General features: G+C 38.2%; 1 pseudogene; it reads right to left on the reverse strand.

Moving 5' to 3' along the window:
• Positions 1-457: 457 nt before the first annotated feature.
• On the reverse strand, positions 458-2,458 carry LOC107133635 (annotated as a pseudogene).
• Positions 2,459-17,529: the final 15,071 nt, after the last annotated feature.

Raw genomic sequence — 17,529 nt, forward strand, 5'->3', positions numbered from 1 at the left:
ATGACATGTTTAGGTGTGTTCTCTCATTTACTCTTCCCATGCTCTAGTTATTCTGATATGAAAAAACTAGCTGATATGCCAAATCAGTCTGTAAATCAATGACAATTTTTCATTAAGCCTAAAGTCACTTCACATTTGCTACAGTCATACTAAATACACTTCTTTGTATAAAGGGACTAACTTTGTTGGGAGTTTCACATATATTTCCATCAGCTAGATTACAGGTACCTAGAACTCCCATTGTTGTTTATGTAATAGTGGCTTCATCAGATTAAATGCTGTACTCTGGAATAAAATAAAATAGGAATAATTTACTCATAAGATTCCTATGTAAACCATCTTTATTTACAATATTCTATCTTTAGAATTATAGTTCAATTGAGCTTCAATTGGAGCCAAAGTATATTCAATTACTGAAGTAAAGGCATTCACTTAAAAACTAAAAATGAGAGATAAGTCAAATTACTTTTGAAGAGATTGCAACAACATCGGGTTTCTTCTTTGGTTCTGGATGTTGAGTAACAGGCTCATTTGCAGGTGGAAGGAACCCTTCAGAATGCGGGGGTGGGGGGACAAATTCCATCTCTTGGGGGGAGGTCATGAGAAAAACAGCTCCCTGCATAGACATTTTGCATTGGAAATAGAGTGAGTGCTGGGGCCTGTGGAAAATACTCTCCAGGTTCCCATACAAGTTTCCTGGGAGAGGTGGAGGAAAAAAAGGTCCTCTTCTCATGAAATGACTCCTTGGGTCAACTGGAAACAAGGCACCTCTGACTAAAGGGAAAGGTGCCAACACAGAGCCAGAGCCAGTTGCTTGGTTTTCAACATGGAGAGGTGAATCAGGCACATCGGAGTCCCCAAAATCGGTTATGGTCTCCTTTCTACTGGATTGCTATTGTGAAGACATAGGCCCATCCCCTTTATCTAAAGGACACATATTAGTACTTCTGAGTTTGGCTGGTCCTGATGGTATACCACAATTTGAGAAACGTCCATCTTGCATTTGTAGAGAAAGGTATGGTTCAGAAGAATATGGTTGGCCTGGTGGAGGGATCATCAGCCTGCAGGCCTGTTCCCATGGAGGAGACAGGGGCCCAGCGCCAGAAGGTGCTATCAGAAGATCAGTGACCTTGTCACAGCTGGATTACCTTCCTTCACTTCTATTCACATGGTCCAGAGAATTCTCTGAGCCCCTTGAGCCTCTTCCTCCTCCCTATGGAGTGAAAGGTGAGAGTGTGAGTGGACCATTCTTTTCAAAATGGGGAGGTGTCTTTAACATGAAGGCTGACCCATTGGTGAGGTCCCATTTGGGGAAGGCTTTCTGACCAATTCTCTCATTCTCACTTTGCAGCTGTGCATTTTCTGACTGCAAAGATGCCTGTTCAGTCTGCAGACTTTTAAGGTGTTCGGTAAGGTCTTCCGTGGTTTCCTCCACTTCAGATGAGAAAGTACATTTTTGATTTCTTTCTCCTTCCAAGGTTTCTAAGGAGGCCTTTAGCTTAGCACCATAAACCAGTTTCCTCAAAGCTCCTTTGGACTCATCATCCAAGTGAGCACCAATTTCTGGTTCACTCGTCCTTCCCAATCCCAGGTGACCAGCATCCCTTTGGGCTCCCATGCTTGGAGAAGACCTATCTTTCATCATCAGCAAGCATTAACTCGGAGACCCCATGTGATTTTCTGTATCCCTTAGAACTTGAGAACAAGCAGCTACTTTAGAGTCCTCCAATGTGATTTTTGCTTTATATTGGACACCTCCTTGTTCCCTCTGTGCTTCAGCTTCTCCTTGTATTGTTGGTCTCTGCGTTTGCTGAAGTTGGGAACTTTCATTCAAAGCCTCTTTGATTGCCAGCTTCAGTCCTTCCTCATTCACTTGAAAGAGTCTCCAGTTTGTTTTAGCTTCAGCTATTTGTGATCTGAGGGATTCAGATTCACTTTGGAGGGACTGTATCCTTCTTGATATATGTGCCATCGTTTCATCCTGTTGACCATGTTTAGCCTTCTGTGCTTTGAGCTCTTCTTCTAGAGAGAGCATTTCAATGCCATGGCTGGATTCTGACCTATTCAGCTTTTCGTAGGTTGCCTCCAGATATTGTGCTTCCCTTGAACCCTTCTCAAACCTGCAATCCTTTAAAGATCAGTGTAAGCCTTCATGTTCTTTTTGAACAAGGCTAACGTTTTCAAGAAGTCCACATTTTTCTTCAATAAGTCCAGCAAGATTTAGAGCCAGCTTTTTTTCTCTTCCCACGTAAAGCCTACTAGTAACCGACTGAAAACTTCTCCAGAAAAGTGAGAGAACACCAAAGAATCCAAGAGCTGTACACATCACCAACTCCCAAGGAAAGCCATAAGGAAGATGGCCTGGCTTCATGTCTCCAGACAATGCTGCCACAACCCTGGGTGCTTCTTCCAGAACCACCCACTAGTATGGCTGAGAGGCAGCCTTTGGCTCCTCCATCACGCCAAGATGGCTTTGGCTCTTGCCACCACAACCACAGCCTGACCAGGCAGGCCAACACAGGCTGCGGACACTCAGGTGTGTTTGGTCAGGAACTCAAACCTGCACCAGGCAACGGAGCAGACCACTGTGATCCCCTTCAGGGGCTGAGCTTATGGCGGGTGGTGGGCGTATGGTGGTTGCAGCCATGATCAAGGGCTCCCAGGAGCCTTGTAGTGCTCCACTGCCCATCAGGGGAGTCTTGTCCCCTTCCCTACCCAGTGCATCCTCAAGTGCCACAGGTTTAGGTCCCTCCCACACCAGCCAGATAGAATTCCTCTCCATGCCACCCACCCCTTGATTTGGTTTAGGCCAGGCCAAGGCGGGGCTTAGTAGGAAGATTCCATCCAGTCATCATAACACTCAGTTTGATGTCACTCAAATTCTAAAGCTGTCTAAACTGTTCAAACAGCTTTTATGGCCTATATTTGTATTTGTGTCGCTTGCCTTTTGTTTTAGTGACTCAGTCCTTTCCCTGCCCTTGTGCTCTCCCTATTTCCTTCCTTCCTTCCTTGCTTCCTTCCTCCCTTCCTGGTTTTTCTCCTTTTCTTCTTCCTTCTTTTCTACCTCCCTCCATCCCTGCAACTTTGCCTCCCTCCCTTCCAACTTTCTCTCACCCTTCCCTCCCTTTTCTTTTCTTGCAGTGTTTGGGGTGAAAGTCCATGGCCGGCCGGCCCCAAGCTAGGCAAGGTCACTGCCACTGAGCTACATCCCCAGACCTGCTGACACTTCCTATGCAAGTAATTTGAATTATTTCTAAAGAAAAACTCTCACATTAGTCTACTTTCAAAGTAATTTCAGAAGAGTTGCTAACATGGGTACAAATCGGTTATGAAATACCATTTCTGAAAAGCACAGCACAGCTAATGTTCCTAAAAAGAAGGAGCTGAGAACTTTAGTTGTTTTTCATGTCAGCATTTCTAGACTCATATTTGTTGAAAAGTCTTCAAACTCTTCTTTCAGATGTTCTTTTCTTTGGGCTTTTCATGGGCCTGAAAACATCTAAGGAAGCTGGCTGGTCCTTATAAATATATAGCCAAGAGAAGGATGGATATGACTCTCTGAAATGGATGTAACTCCTGAACGTGAATTAAATTGTTGATGTTAAGACAAAGAGTTCATGGCTTGATGTACAAAAAGGACATCCAAACATATTGTTTTCCTCCCGAGTTAACACTTGAATTGTTGATGAGTCACCTATGAGGTTCAAAGGAGAAGATGCACAAGTAATCACTGGTTTTCTAAGCATGCAAGTTCAAACCTATAGGCCACCATGCCTGATTAGACCTGTTGTTATTTACACTTATGTGACCAGAGCTGCATAAGTGTCTAAAAAGTGTCCAAATGAGAGTAGTTTAGTTTCCTCTACAGCACCTGTATCAAAATACTGGCTTTCAAGTCAATTTCCGTATCCTATTTTTCATCTGAACAAGCAAGTCAATAACACTCTAGTCATAGGAAGAAGAATATTCTCTGTTACATTGGTATTCTGACCTTTAAAGGACAATAAGGCGACCCTGGTGTGCAAAGAATGGAACTCACTGAAGGTGTACTTTCTTTTGGTGCATGACACTTTCTAGGTTTTACACGCTATATTCAGGAACCAGCCACAACAAATAGAAATAGCACTCAATTCGTAGTTCAGAAAAGGACACTTGTGGCTTAGGGAGAACTTCTTTCTTCTGAAAGTTTTTTTTTTTTTTTTTTTAAACAAGATGAGAATAGAAAAGGAAGTATTGAGAACACTAACTAAAATGCCTGTGCTTTGTGGAATTATCAGCATTCATCAATACATGTGACAAAAATTTGTCATTGCATTTGGTCCTAACCTGTGTCAATATAGATCAACAGAGGCATAGTAAGAAAGCTGTTATAGATCAACAATGCGAAGGAGTTAATCTGCCTTATTGGGTTCATATTGCCACTCTGATGGCACTTTCTGTTGTCTCTCAACAGAGTTGCAAAGCACTTTCCCTCTGAGCTGGCCACTCTGTTATTTATATAGTGGAACCAATCAGTTTACCAACTGTGAGGCCTTTTCTTCCTTTTTTCCTGCCCACTGCATGCTTTTTTAATTCAGCTGTTTCTACAAACCTCCCTAATCCTGATCTTTCCTTAGTCCTTATGGTTTTTTTAGTGTTCTCTTTCCTCATATTCATGGAGTCATGTGTACCGATATTATACCTGGTTCTATTGAACTGTACTTAAGTATTTCTCACCTCTGTGCTTGTCTTACCAAGTCACACCTCAAAACATACTAAAACCCTTTGAATTTGTTGTCAATTAACATTTTAAAAACTCTTTAAAAACTGAACAACTTCACATACAGCCACAGTCCTCTTGATCTGCTAGTACCTCCCACTACTGAGATTGTAATTTATTGAAATATGTAGTTCCAGGCCCTTTTTATATATTTATATCTATGTATCTATCTTTCTATCTATTTATAAACATAATATGGTATTCTGAAAATATCGTTCTACTTTTGGAGCTCTACATTGTGTTTTTCAGAAGCAGGCCTATTACACAGAGCTGAATCAATGTTACCTAGATTGAGTTTACACTGATAACTGCACTGTAATTCACATTACAATGTTCTACCTACTAATGGACATTTAACTTGTATCCAGTCCTCACTACCCATTAAGCAAAACCACAGGGGAGAGATATATAGATGCTGTTATGAACATATAGATAAATTTTCAAGGCAGTGTTTTCCAAAAACCAGTTAGTAAAATGAATTGAGTAGTTTTCAACCAGAAATTAGCTTCATTGCAGTTTACTGGTATAAGACCCAAACTGTATCAGCATCTATTATCCAATAGGAGTACAGGCAGAAGTCATTCTGGATAACAATCAGTGAGGGATCCTCAGTCCATTTTATACCAACCATGGCTGCAGACCTCCATCCACTCATTTAGAGCAACTGATGTTTTATGCTGGCAAGGTAGGGTTGCATATAGGACTTATTTCACAACAGGTGAGACTCTTGAGGGAAAACAGACCAATTAGATTTATTAAACGTGTATACTTTCTTTTTCAAGTCCCCAATTTTTCTCCTTTCAATTAATTGTGGCCTCAAGTATCAGGCAGATTCTTCACTGACATTAAAATGAGATAATGCTGCTTCTTATTTTTAAGTAGGGGGCTATACTCCTGAACTTATTTTAAATGTCAATGCATATTTTACACACACACACACACACACACACAAACACACACAAATAGGCACACAAAATTAGAGCATATTTAACACTTGAATGAAGCTCTAACTACTAGTTCATAATTAGGGTATTTTAAAATAAATGTTCTGTATTTGTACTGGGGAAACATTTTTCAAAGTGTGGTTTCTGGATTGGTCCAGGTTGTTGAATTTTCACTTGTTGGCAATGATATAGAAATGGAAAGTGAGAGTTTAAAAATTTTTATACTAGTTTTCAGAGTCATTTTATGAGTATCAAATCTAAGAATAACCAATTGTGGAATTACATCTTTGTTTTTTCAATTCAGTGTCCTAAATAATTTATGTGTATTTTACAAAAGTCTCCCAGAAAACTAAACAATGACTAGGTCAATCCTCATATCAGTGAACACAGCAGAAAGCATTTCTGAATTTCATGAAAATGGTCATAAAATAAAAAAGGGGCTGGGGTTATGGCTCAGTGGTAGAGCGCTCCCTTAGTAGGTGCAAGGCCCTGAGTTGTATCCTCAGCCCCATATGGAAATTAATTAATTAATTAATTGATTGAAGGTTTAAGAACAAGGAGCAGGAGGAGGAGAAGGAGAAGAAGTAGAAGAAGAGGACAAAGAAGATAACAGAAGGGAAAATGGGAACAGAGCGAGTTTAATTTGTGGTTTCCAATTCTAAAATGTTCCCTGCAAACTTCGTTTTCCTTTGTTTTTGAGATCTCCTATGTCCATGACATGTTTAGTTGTGTTTTCTGGTTAACTCTTACTATGCTCTAGTTACTCTGTTATGGAAAAATTAGCTGACATGCCAAACAAGACTTTAAACCAATGAAAATCTTTTCTTAAGCATAATATTACTTTCATATTTGCTACCATATTACTAAATACACTTCTTTGTATAAAGGGACTGCCTTTGTTGGGAGTTTAAAATATCCACAATGGCTAGATTCCAAGTACCCAGAAATCCCATTGTTGTTTATGTTATAGTGGCTTAATCAAATTAAATGCTGATCTCTGGAATACAATAGAATAGGAATAATTTACTTATAAGATTCATATTTAAACCATCTGTATTTACAAAATAGTATCCTAAGAATTATCGTTCCATTTAGCTTAAATTATTGCAAAAGTATGGTCACTAACTTAAGTAAAAGCAGCTACTTAAAAACTAGAAATAAGAAATAAGTAAAATTACTTTTTTTTTTGAGAGAGAGAGAGAGAGAGAGAGAGAGAGAATTTTTTAAACATTTGTTTTTAGCTTTCAGTGGACACAACATCTTTATTTTATTTTTATGTGGTGGTGAGGATTGAACCCAGTGCCCTGCACATGCCAGACAAGTGTGCTCTTGCTTGAACCACATCCCCAGCCCCAAATTAATTTTGAAGAGGGAACAAAGACATCAGGTTTTTGTGTTTCTGAATGTTGTGTAGCAGGTCCTTTTTTAGGTGGAACAAACCCTGCAGGGAACTCACTTCTACTTTCAGAATGCAGGGGAGGGGGGAGGAAATTCAGCTCTTGAGGGCATGTCATTTCCAGCATCAGCAACTTAGCAAGGCCATAAGCAATTCAATGAGGCCCTGACTCTAAATAAAAACACAACAAAGGGCTGGAGATGGGTTTAGTGGTTTAGCTCCCCAGGGTTCAATCCCTAATAAAATAAAAATAAATAATGTGGTTGAACCCAGAGAGGAAGATCCCATTGGAATCCATTTAAATAGCTATATGCAGCACTCAGATGTTGTTCTCATGAGTCTTTGGGGTCCACAAAAATAAATCTATGAAAATAAAGAATCACATCATAAGAGGTCATGTATATTCCTTTAGAGAGAGGCCCATGTTGACCATCTATCTATTTTCCTCACTTCAATATATAGAAAATCTTACTTCCAATGAGGTATCATGAGAGCAATAAATGTCTAAAGTCATTTTGAAAAATTGAGTCACAGGAGTATGAACGTGTGAGATGTGTGTGTGTGGGGGTGTGTGTGGGTGTGTGTGTTTAATTTTTTTTCTTTGGTACCATGGATTGAAACTGAGAGGCACTCAACCATTGAGCCATATCCCCAGCCCTATTTTGTATTTTATTTGGAGATAGGGTCTCACTGAGTTGCTTACTGCCTCCTAGTTCCTGAGGCTGGCTTTGAACTTGACATCCTCCTTCCTCCTGCCTCAGTCCCCCAAGCCACTGGGATTACAGGCATATGCCATCTTGCCCAGCACAAAAGTATCATTTTGGAAAAAATAAGATAAGTCATGAATTTAGCATCAAGAGGTATCTTCACCTAGAGAATTGTAATATGTGAAGTGTGGAAACTGGGAACAGTGACAGAAGTCAAAAGAGAGATCATGAAAGACTTGCATTGATAAAACACGTTATAATGTCACAAAGGTCACATTTCCATTCTTTGGAGAAAGACAACTTATTCAGGAAAAGGTACTGAGACCATTGTGAAGATGCCTTATAATGTAGGTAAGAACATGAAATCCAATCCCTATCTCATATAGACATTAAAATAAACTCCAGATGCTCTGATAAATTAAATGTATAAATCATCAAAGTCCAGGAAGAAAATAAATGAGTGTTTACACTATATAGGAGGAATTCTAAACATAAATGTGGAGAGCAAGAAGGGAAATTTGGTTACTAATGCATGTATGTGTATGCAGGTATATTTGCCCATGTACACACATACTTCAGCATACATTGCTCTTGTACTTTTCTGGTGTTCACATAAATCTTTGAAATAATCAAATTCATACAGACAGAAAGTAGAATGGTGGTTACTGGCATTAGCAACAGGGAAGTGGCAAGATAGTATTAAAGGAGGACAAGTTGAATGGGTGAGTAGGAAAGTCCTGGGGATGAACAAAGGATGGTGATGGCTGCATAATACTGTGATTCTCTTTGGTGCTATAGAACAATACTCTTAATAACTCCATACACATAATAACAATGACACCCTTGGAGAGGAAATGACAGGTACTACAGCCCCAATGCCCCAAGGGAGCTGGCATGGCCCTGCAGTCTCCCAAGGCAAGCTGTGGAATTACAAGTTTTTGTGGTCCTTGTGGGACCGCATTGGGCTTTGGGTTATCCATCGAGCAAGATGGAAAATCATAGGAAAATTTCACATTATAGGGTGACATGGTCTGTCTTCTTTTTTTTCCATTGTATTGAAGATGAGTTTATTTTAGCCACATGTTGACCAAAGTCCTAATTGCTGATCTACTTTTTAAAAATTTTAATTTGCTTTCATGAGTTATCCAGGACAGTAGAGTGCATTGATGCACTTGGAGAGTTCCTATATCATTTTTTTTTTTTTTAAGCCCCTGTGGCTGCTGGTGAAGGAGCAGAGTGAAGAGGCCTATTTAGGCTTGGGGAGTGCCAGGAGGAGGATCCCACACTATGCTGGAGGCAGGATGGAGCCAGGCCTACCTTGGGGTCAAGCTCTGCCCTGGAGCCAGGCCCCAGGGAAGGCCCAGTTTCTACCTGCCACTGCCTGATGCCTGTAGATCCTTTGGCCCTGCCAAGGACTGCCTTGGCTCATCAGCAAACATCCTTGGGAGCTCAGGATCTGCCCATATCTCCCACAATGACATGAGGCAGCAGCCTGGGGAAGAAGGTCATCAAGGGTCCATCCTGCCTTGGGCTGACCCCTGCCACCGCTCAGACTCAGCCCAGGAATGACTCTGCCCACTGTCAGATGCCCTCCAGAGCTCAGTCTCTGCCGCGCACCGACTCCCCCTACTGGTAGACACCTGTCAGAGTTCAGCCCCAGCCCAGGTCAGCCTTGCTGACAGGCGTCAGAGCCTGGCCCAAGGTAGGCCTGGCTCCGACCCACCACCAGCAGACCCCCACCAGAGCTCAGGCCAGATGCAGGACTGCCTCTTCCCACTGGGAACACATTTTTGAGTCTTATTTGGGCTTGTGAGTTCCAGTATATCATTGTGTATATGTTCTGCCTAATAAGATGACTCATTGTAATACAAATATACAGTTTAATTAGTGAGAAGGTTATTTTAACCCTTATAAGATGTGAATTCAGACATGACACTCTGAGTAGCTTGTACCTAAGAAGACTGTAATGCCTCAATGTATCATACTCTGCTTCTTTTCTTTTTGTGTGCCCCCTCCCATAATTTCCTCTTTCATTTGCTATGCTTTAATCTAGCATTTCTAACTTTATATAATACCCCTCTCACTTTTTACATGCACATAGTATATCAGAGAGTTTTAGGCATTCTACATGGCATCTTTTCCTTGTTATTTATATCATAAGGAAGAATCTCAAGTTCAGAGAGTTTTGCTGATTTACCCTACCCAGATCACACAGTAGCCAAGAATCAGGCCAGGATTGCTGATACCGTTCTTTTAACTACATCACAACAAACAGTCTCAGCATGTTTGTTGAGGACTGTTCTCCTGGTTGCAGGAGTTCCACAATCAGAACGTATTTAATCTTAGCATATATCAATGAAAGATTAGCTTAGTAGTTATCTATTCCATCAAAGTCTTAGATGAATCATGACAATAAATGTGAAGTGCTCAGAATAGTAACCGGCAGAGTAGATAAAGTGTAACATGAAAAATTTTATCATTTTAAACATTTAGATTCTGTTAATTTGCTCAAAAAGTAGACAAGTGGTTAAAAGAGATTCTGTGGAGACACAAGTTGGAGGTTATGCTAGTAGTGAAAACCCAGATCAAAAGAGAAAAGAGCAGATTTTTTTTAATCTTGTGGCACATACTCTTTGCCATCTATACTATGAGGTCACAACTGTGACAGTGGTTAGATCTGAGGTAAAAATGGCCTAAAATATTCAAGTCTATCCAGAAATTATTTGTAAGCTTGTTATAGTTAATTACAAAGCTTATTGTGCTCCAGATATAAACTAATAAACCCAGGGGAACTCGGATACTGAGTCACATCCCCAGCCCTATTTCTTATTTTTCTTATTTTTCTTTTTGTATTTTATTTAGAGACAGGGTCTCACTGAGTTGCTTAGTGTCCCACTTTTTGTTAGGGTGGCTTGTACCTGGTGTTCTGCTGCCTCAGCATCCCAAGGCATTGGGATTACAGGTTTGTGCCACCATGCCCAGCTTAGTGAGACATTTAAGAAGAAACGTTTAGAAAATGAAGTTGGAGTGTGACATGACTTGCAATGTTTCTGGAATAACATTTAGAAGACTCTTTTGTGTTTTCCTTAAGAGTGAAAGACAAAGCCATGTCCTTTGGGGAAAATACTTATCACAATAGAACTAGGTGAAATGATAGTAGGCAACTGATAAGAACTACCGTGCATTCCTGTGCCAGTGAATGTTGCAGGGAGACCCTGTTAATGTGAAAGAAGTGGAAAAATGTCTCCACATCAGGAGATGGATTGTGTCCATTCTTTTTCAACCATGAAATAAGGAAGGGTCACTTTTCTTGACACTCTAAAGGAGAAACAACAGATGAGAGGTTACCAGTAGTGAATGTGTTCTTTGGTACCAGGAACCCCTGAAGAGTATGGAGATTAGTGAAGGAAATGGGTATGTGGAATGACTCACACAGTTGACCAGTTGACTGGAAATAAGAAGCTGGGGGTAGTTGACAGAAGTAATTAATCCCCTGTGTGGAGTTCAGTTATCAACAGGGAAGCTCCCCTGTGGCTGACATAAACTGGAGCCAGAAGATAAACTCTACATAGTATTTCATAATGAGGTGTAGGGTTCCTGTATCATGGTCTTTTAATCTTGTGCAAAGCATATAACAAGGAGGGTGAGTCAGGATTGTATGATTAGTGCACATTTAATTGTTTAAGAAATTTCAAACTGCCTTCCACTGTGTTTGCACTATTTTGTGTCTCTGACCATCATGAATGAAAGTTCCATCTCAGCCTTTCCAGCATTTGGCCTCCTCACTATTGGAATTTCACATTTCTAATATGTATTCAGTGGTATCTTATTATTGTTTTAATTTCCTATTTCCTAATAAGTTTGAAGTTTAGCACCTTTTTATATTTTTACTTTTTATCTGTATATCACATCTTGTGTGGCATCTCTTTACATCTGTCCATTTTTAAAAACTATGTTGTTCGCTAATTATTGTTGAGATTTAAGTATTTTGAATAATTTGAATGAATCTTTTGTGAGAGTGATTTGCAAATAGTTTTCTGGCTTGTCTCCATTTTTTGTTAATATTATTTTTCACAGTGCAGAAGCTTTTGATTTTAATTAATTCCAACTTAAGAGAATTTTCTCTTTCATGAATTTTGCCTTTAGTGTTTGTATCTACAACATTCAAACCTAAGGGCATTTAGATTTTGTCCCATTTTATCTAGAAAGTTTTATCCTTTGGGGTTTATATTTATGGATGTGTTGTCTTTTTAGTTAATTTTTGTGAGATGTGTCTAGAATATTTATTTTAATTTACATGTTGATATTCAGTTTTTCCAGTACCGTTTCTTAAAGAGACCATCCAATATGCACTGAAGATTCTCTCTCCTTTATTAAGAATAGCTGTGGCACTGTGAATTTACTTCTGAGTTATCCTTTGGCTGCATTGTCTTTTCTTCAGAAAATGTCATACTATCTTGATACCTGTATCTTTATAAATCTTAAAGTTTGATGGTGCTCGTTTCCTGTTTCTTTTCTTCTTTTCCAGTATTATGTGGGAAATTTAGTGTCTTTGCTTTTCTATGTAAATTTTAGAACCAGCTTGTCAATTCACAGTTCAACTTATATTAAAAAATATAGTAATAATATTAGTTAAAACTTAGTTGACAAATAATAACTGTTCATGTTCATATATAAAACATTTTGAAATCTTGTTTGGGATTGCATTGAATCTGTAGATCAAATTGAGAATAACTGACATCTTAACAATTCTGAGTATTTCTCTTTATAAACATGAATATTTTATTATTTTTTTTAAATTAACAAATTGTGTTGCTTTTCTCACATTGACCATATTTCATTTGACTTAACAAAAGTATTTCAGTTCTGGGGGTCCTAGTGTAAATGCTATTGCCTTTAGGTGGGGTTGGGGGGGCGATTGAACCTTAGGCACTTAACCACAGAGACACATCCTGAGCATTTTTTATGTTTTATTTTGAGACAGGGTCTCACTAAATTGCTGAGGCTGGCTTTGAACTTGAGAGTCCCCTGCCTCAGTGTCCTGAGCCTCTGGGATTACAGTTGTGTGTCACCACATCTGGCATGCTATTGTGTTTTAAATTTCAAATTCCCCTTGTTCATTGAGAGTATATAGGGTGTATGATTGACTTGTGCTCCTACTGTAACCTAAATCCTGCAACTTAGCTATAATAGTTTTTCAGTTCCAGGAGTTCTTGGTCAATTTCTGGGGACTTTCTCCTATAATCTATGAACAAAGGCAAGTTTTATTTTTATTTCCCATTATCTGTGTGTATTTCCTTGTTTTATTTCTCAATGCATTACCTACCTAGGATTTCCTATAATGATATTGAAGAAAATGATGAGAGGTCTCATATTTATTTGCCTTGTACTTGAGCCTAGCAGGAAAGCTTCTAGTTTCACAACATTGAATACAGTGTCAGTTAAAAGCTGTGTGTGTGTGTGTGTGTGTGTGTGTTCATTATCAAGTTAAGGAAGTTTCTAATTAACTTTTAATTTAATGAAGCACTTTTTAATGAAAAAGTTTTGGATTTTGTAAAATGCTTTTTCACATCTATTGATATGATCACATTAATTGATTTTTACATATTAAACCAGAATTGTGTGTGTGTGTGTGTGTGTGTGTGTGTGTGTGTATAAAATAAAGTATACTTAGTCCTGGTACTGTATTTCTTTTTTAGTGATATTAAATATAGAATTTTGTGTGAATTTGGTAACATTTTGTTAGTGATTTTTGAACTTATGTCACGAAAGATAAAGCTCTATAGTTTTCCATAATAGCTTGTTTTGTTTGGGTATTAGTGCAATACCAGCTTTGTAGAATGAGTTAAGATAGATTTCCTCTACACCTCTAAGAAAGATCGTAGACAATAAAATGTCTTTTTGAAATGGATGGTAGAATTTACCAGTGAATGGATGTAAGCCTGAATTTTTCTGTTTTGGTAAGAGATAAATAATTATTTCAATTGTTTATATAGGCATATGCATGGGCTCTCCCTTGTCCAGTGAGAAGGTCCATGGAACAAGAAGAGGAGGGTGTGGCTGCTGAGTCACTAATCAAGACCTCCAGAGACCAAGCAGGAATCAGGTCTGATTTTATTGCACAGTTACCATCTATATATACTCAGGCAATAGCTAAGCACATTACAGGCAGCCACCAATGCAATGTCTGCTAACTGTCCTTGCAAGGACCAATCTAGGAGTGGGCCTTGGAGCAAGTAAAGGGACTGCAACATATGGCTTCATGCCTGGGGCTATGCCTACAGGGTAAGTGGCCTGCAGCTCACACTCCTAGCATGAGGGGAGTGGCCTGCCACTCAGATTCCCTTAACGTATACCTTGTATGCAGTACTTTATGCACTTGTCCCCACAGGCCTATGCAATTTTTTTTCTTGTGAGATTTTGGAATATTATGTCTTTACACAATTCATTCATTTTACCTAAGTTATCAAATCTCTGTACATAGACTTGTTTCTAATATCCCTTTTTGGTGCATGCAATATGTATGGGAACTTTATGCTTTATGTTGGTAACTTTCATTTCTGATATTAGTACAGCCCAACCCCCCCATATCTCCTTTTCTATTCTCTCTTTCTCTTTATTTCAACCTGACTAAAGATTAGAGATTAATTATTAATGATCTTTTAGTCTTTGTCTTCAAATTTCTGTAGTTGGAGTATATAATTCTATTCATGGATATTTTTTATCATTCATCCTCTGAAGTGTTTTCTAACCCTCCTGGTTCTATGGTTTGATTTCTGTTATTAATCTTGAGAACTTATCCATTTTTAGCTTAAAATATTTCTTTTGTCTTTTTTTTTCCTTTCTTCTTTTTATGTTATTTCTGTTACAATCAGTGATACCTTTTTATTTGTTCTACAACTTTCAGATTTTTTTTGCACTTTTCCACTCTTTTTTCTCTTATATTCTGTTTTGGAATATTATATATTATATTGACATTTCTTCAAGCTCACTCAGCCATCTCTAGTCTACTCCTGAGCCATCAAAGATAGTGTTTATTTGTATTAGAATGTTTTTATTTCTAGTATGCCTGCTTTATTCTTCCATATATTTCCATCTGCCTGCTAATATGGTCTGTTTTTGCAGTTTATGTACATATTTTTACTAGATCCCTTATGATTTGAGTTATGGTTAGTTTAAATTCACACTCAGACAGTTCCACACTCCTACCATATCTGAGACTTTTGGCACTGGGATGTGACCTTCGCAAGTGTTTCTCTTTCCTCTCATCATTAGGTATGACAGAAAGGCTAGGCAGGACTGTAGTATGGTGTTTCCTTTTTCTCAGTTGACTGGGTTCTAGAAAATTTCTTGTAGGTTAAGGTTAAAGTATCATAAATAGTTTCCACTGAAGGAAAACTTCTTTATAAGAGTAGGATGCTCTGTCCATTTTCAAAATGACTGCTTATTTGTCCCCTTGCTGGAAGCAAAGGGATTTTTTCCCCAGTCTTTTCCATGAGACCATGCATGGTGGGGCTCCTGGTGGAAAATCTCGCAGAAGTCCACAGACTTTTTAAACCTCCCTGGAGATTTTGTTTCATTTTCATATTTGCTCAGTATTCTGCCCATCAATTTGTCAGTTTTCCTAATTCAACTACATAGGTATTTCAGCTTCTGGACTTCTGCTTTAGCTCACTGTGATTCCTGTATCCACTGTCTGTCTCTTTTGTTTAGTGAGCAGTCACTTGCACTGCAACCTCCGTTGCATATCTAAGAAGAGTTATTCAGCTTCAGTTTGTTCAGTGTTTTTCTTCTTGAGATGATGGGTATGATGTTTTCCAAGCATTGTATATGCTGGAAGGAAACCTGGAAGTCTTAATTTTCATCTTTTAGAAATAGAAATAACATTTAAAAAATAATAAAACCTATGAAAATTATAATTGGGAGTTAGCATGGGGAAATCTGCAAGCTTTAAACAGGGTCTTGGAATTAGATTCAGTAGCTATGATGCATATCTTACTTTTTGTAAGGTTTTCCTTTCATCATTCAAAGTATTTATACCCCAGTTTCCTTATCTTTTATTTAAGCACTAAGTTAGTTAAGGGAATGGCTTTAAACTGTATATAAAAACTAATAAGCATGAGTAATGATTGTGATTGTTATAATAGCCAGGAAAAAAAGTACAAATAAAAACAAATCCTTAGGATTTCCCAAGTAAAGCAATAATATAACTAGTGTCCTTTCTTGTGAGTACATTTTATGATAGTTTTACATACAAGTAGGAGAACACTTAACAGGGACTCAAATGACAAGGTTACTCATGATTAATGCAACAAAAAATTTGGATTTTTTCTACACTGACTCTTTTTTCCTGGAACTTAAATACATTCAAATTTTTTATTCACTTGCAGAAAATCTTCCATAGATTCAATGATTATGAGTGACTCAGAATTCAGACCATTTTCATCATGTGTTTCAAAATTTTCAATAAAGGGTTTCAGGGCTTGTTGTCATCAGTGGCACAATAGTCAAACCATTTTCATTGGATTTAAGTGCTTTTAGCTTTAGACCAACTTTTATTTTCTCTACTCGAAGTCATGGCCTTGCTTAACTGTACAGACAGGGAAATTTGGTGGATTTGAATATATTCTGGCACACACTACTCCTCCAATCAATAAATAATAGTAGCAAAGGAGGACTACAGTGCATCAATACACATAGAGTATATCTCTTTTTTGGAGGGGCTAGAGATACTCCAAATTCAGGTACTAGCAAAGGAGATGTAGGATTATCTTTGGTTTAATTTTCCTTTGACACAACAGTGCCCACACTGATCATTAGGATGGTGAAGATACAGATGATGACTGAGGGTGATGGTGTATAATGATGATGATGTCGATGGTGGTGAGGACAATCATGATGGTTACCAGGTGTGTACTTGTGTGTTGCCCATTAGATTCTAATTTAATCCAGAATGTGAAATTCAAAACAAAGATAGAAATGTTAGGTGAAAGAAATGTGCACTATAAATTACCAAAAAATTATATGGAGAAGAATGATTGACAATCTTTTTGGAATTAATTTATTTTTTGGTACATAAGAGGACTTCAACTGTGAGAGACTTGATGGGGAAAAAAACTCAGTTTAGGATAAAATTATTCTCTGGACAGTTACATTTATTATCAATTTTAGGATGCTGTTCTACACTGCTATGTTTCCAAAGTATCTCCAAGCCACATCAAGCATTTTTTAAGTCAGAGTGGTATCAGAAATTTTGATATCTCCTAAGAAATGTGTAGATAGGTCTTAAATTGTAAAGGTGTAGGGGACAGAGAGAACATTGAAGATATGAGCTCAGTGATATTGTAGGGACAATATATGGTCTCAGGTGTGCTGCCTTTCTGAGGGCTTTGGGTTGTTTCCTTAAAAGCTAAAAAAATTTTATCTTTAACATTCTGCATGTGCTTCATCATTGACTTTTTACTTTATTGCTCTAGTTATTCTTATGTATGTGTTATTTATATGGTTGGCTATATGGGGAAAAGGCATTCAATTTACTTATCAAATCACAGTAGAATGCATGACGTAATATCTGAATTGCATGGGTTGGTAAAAAGCTATAATAAATGCACTTTGGATAATATTTTACTGTTGTGCAGTTTGAGCTGTTCACTGTATTGATTCAGAAGCCTATAATTATCTCTGAGACCTTTGAATAGAATAGCACACCAGATAATTTACACC

The sequence above is a fragment of the Marmota marmota genome, unplaced genomic scaffold, assembly GCF_001458135.2.
Source record: "Marmota marmota marmota unplaced genomic scaffold, marMar, whole genome shotgun sequence".
NCBI classification, from domain to species: Eukaryota; Metazoa; Chordata; class Mammalia; order Rodentia; family Sciuridae; genus Marmota; species Marmota marmota.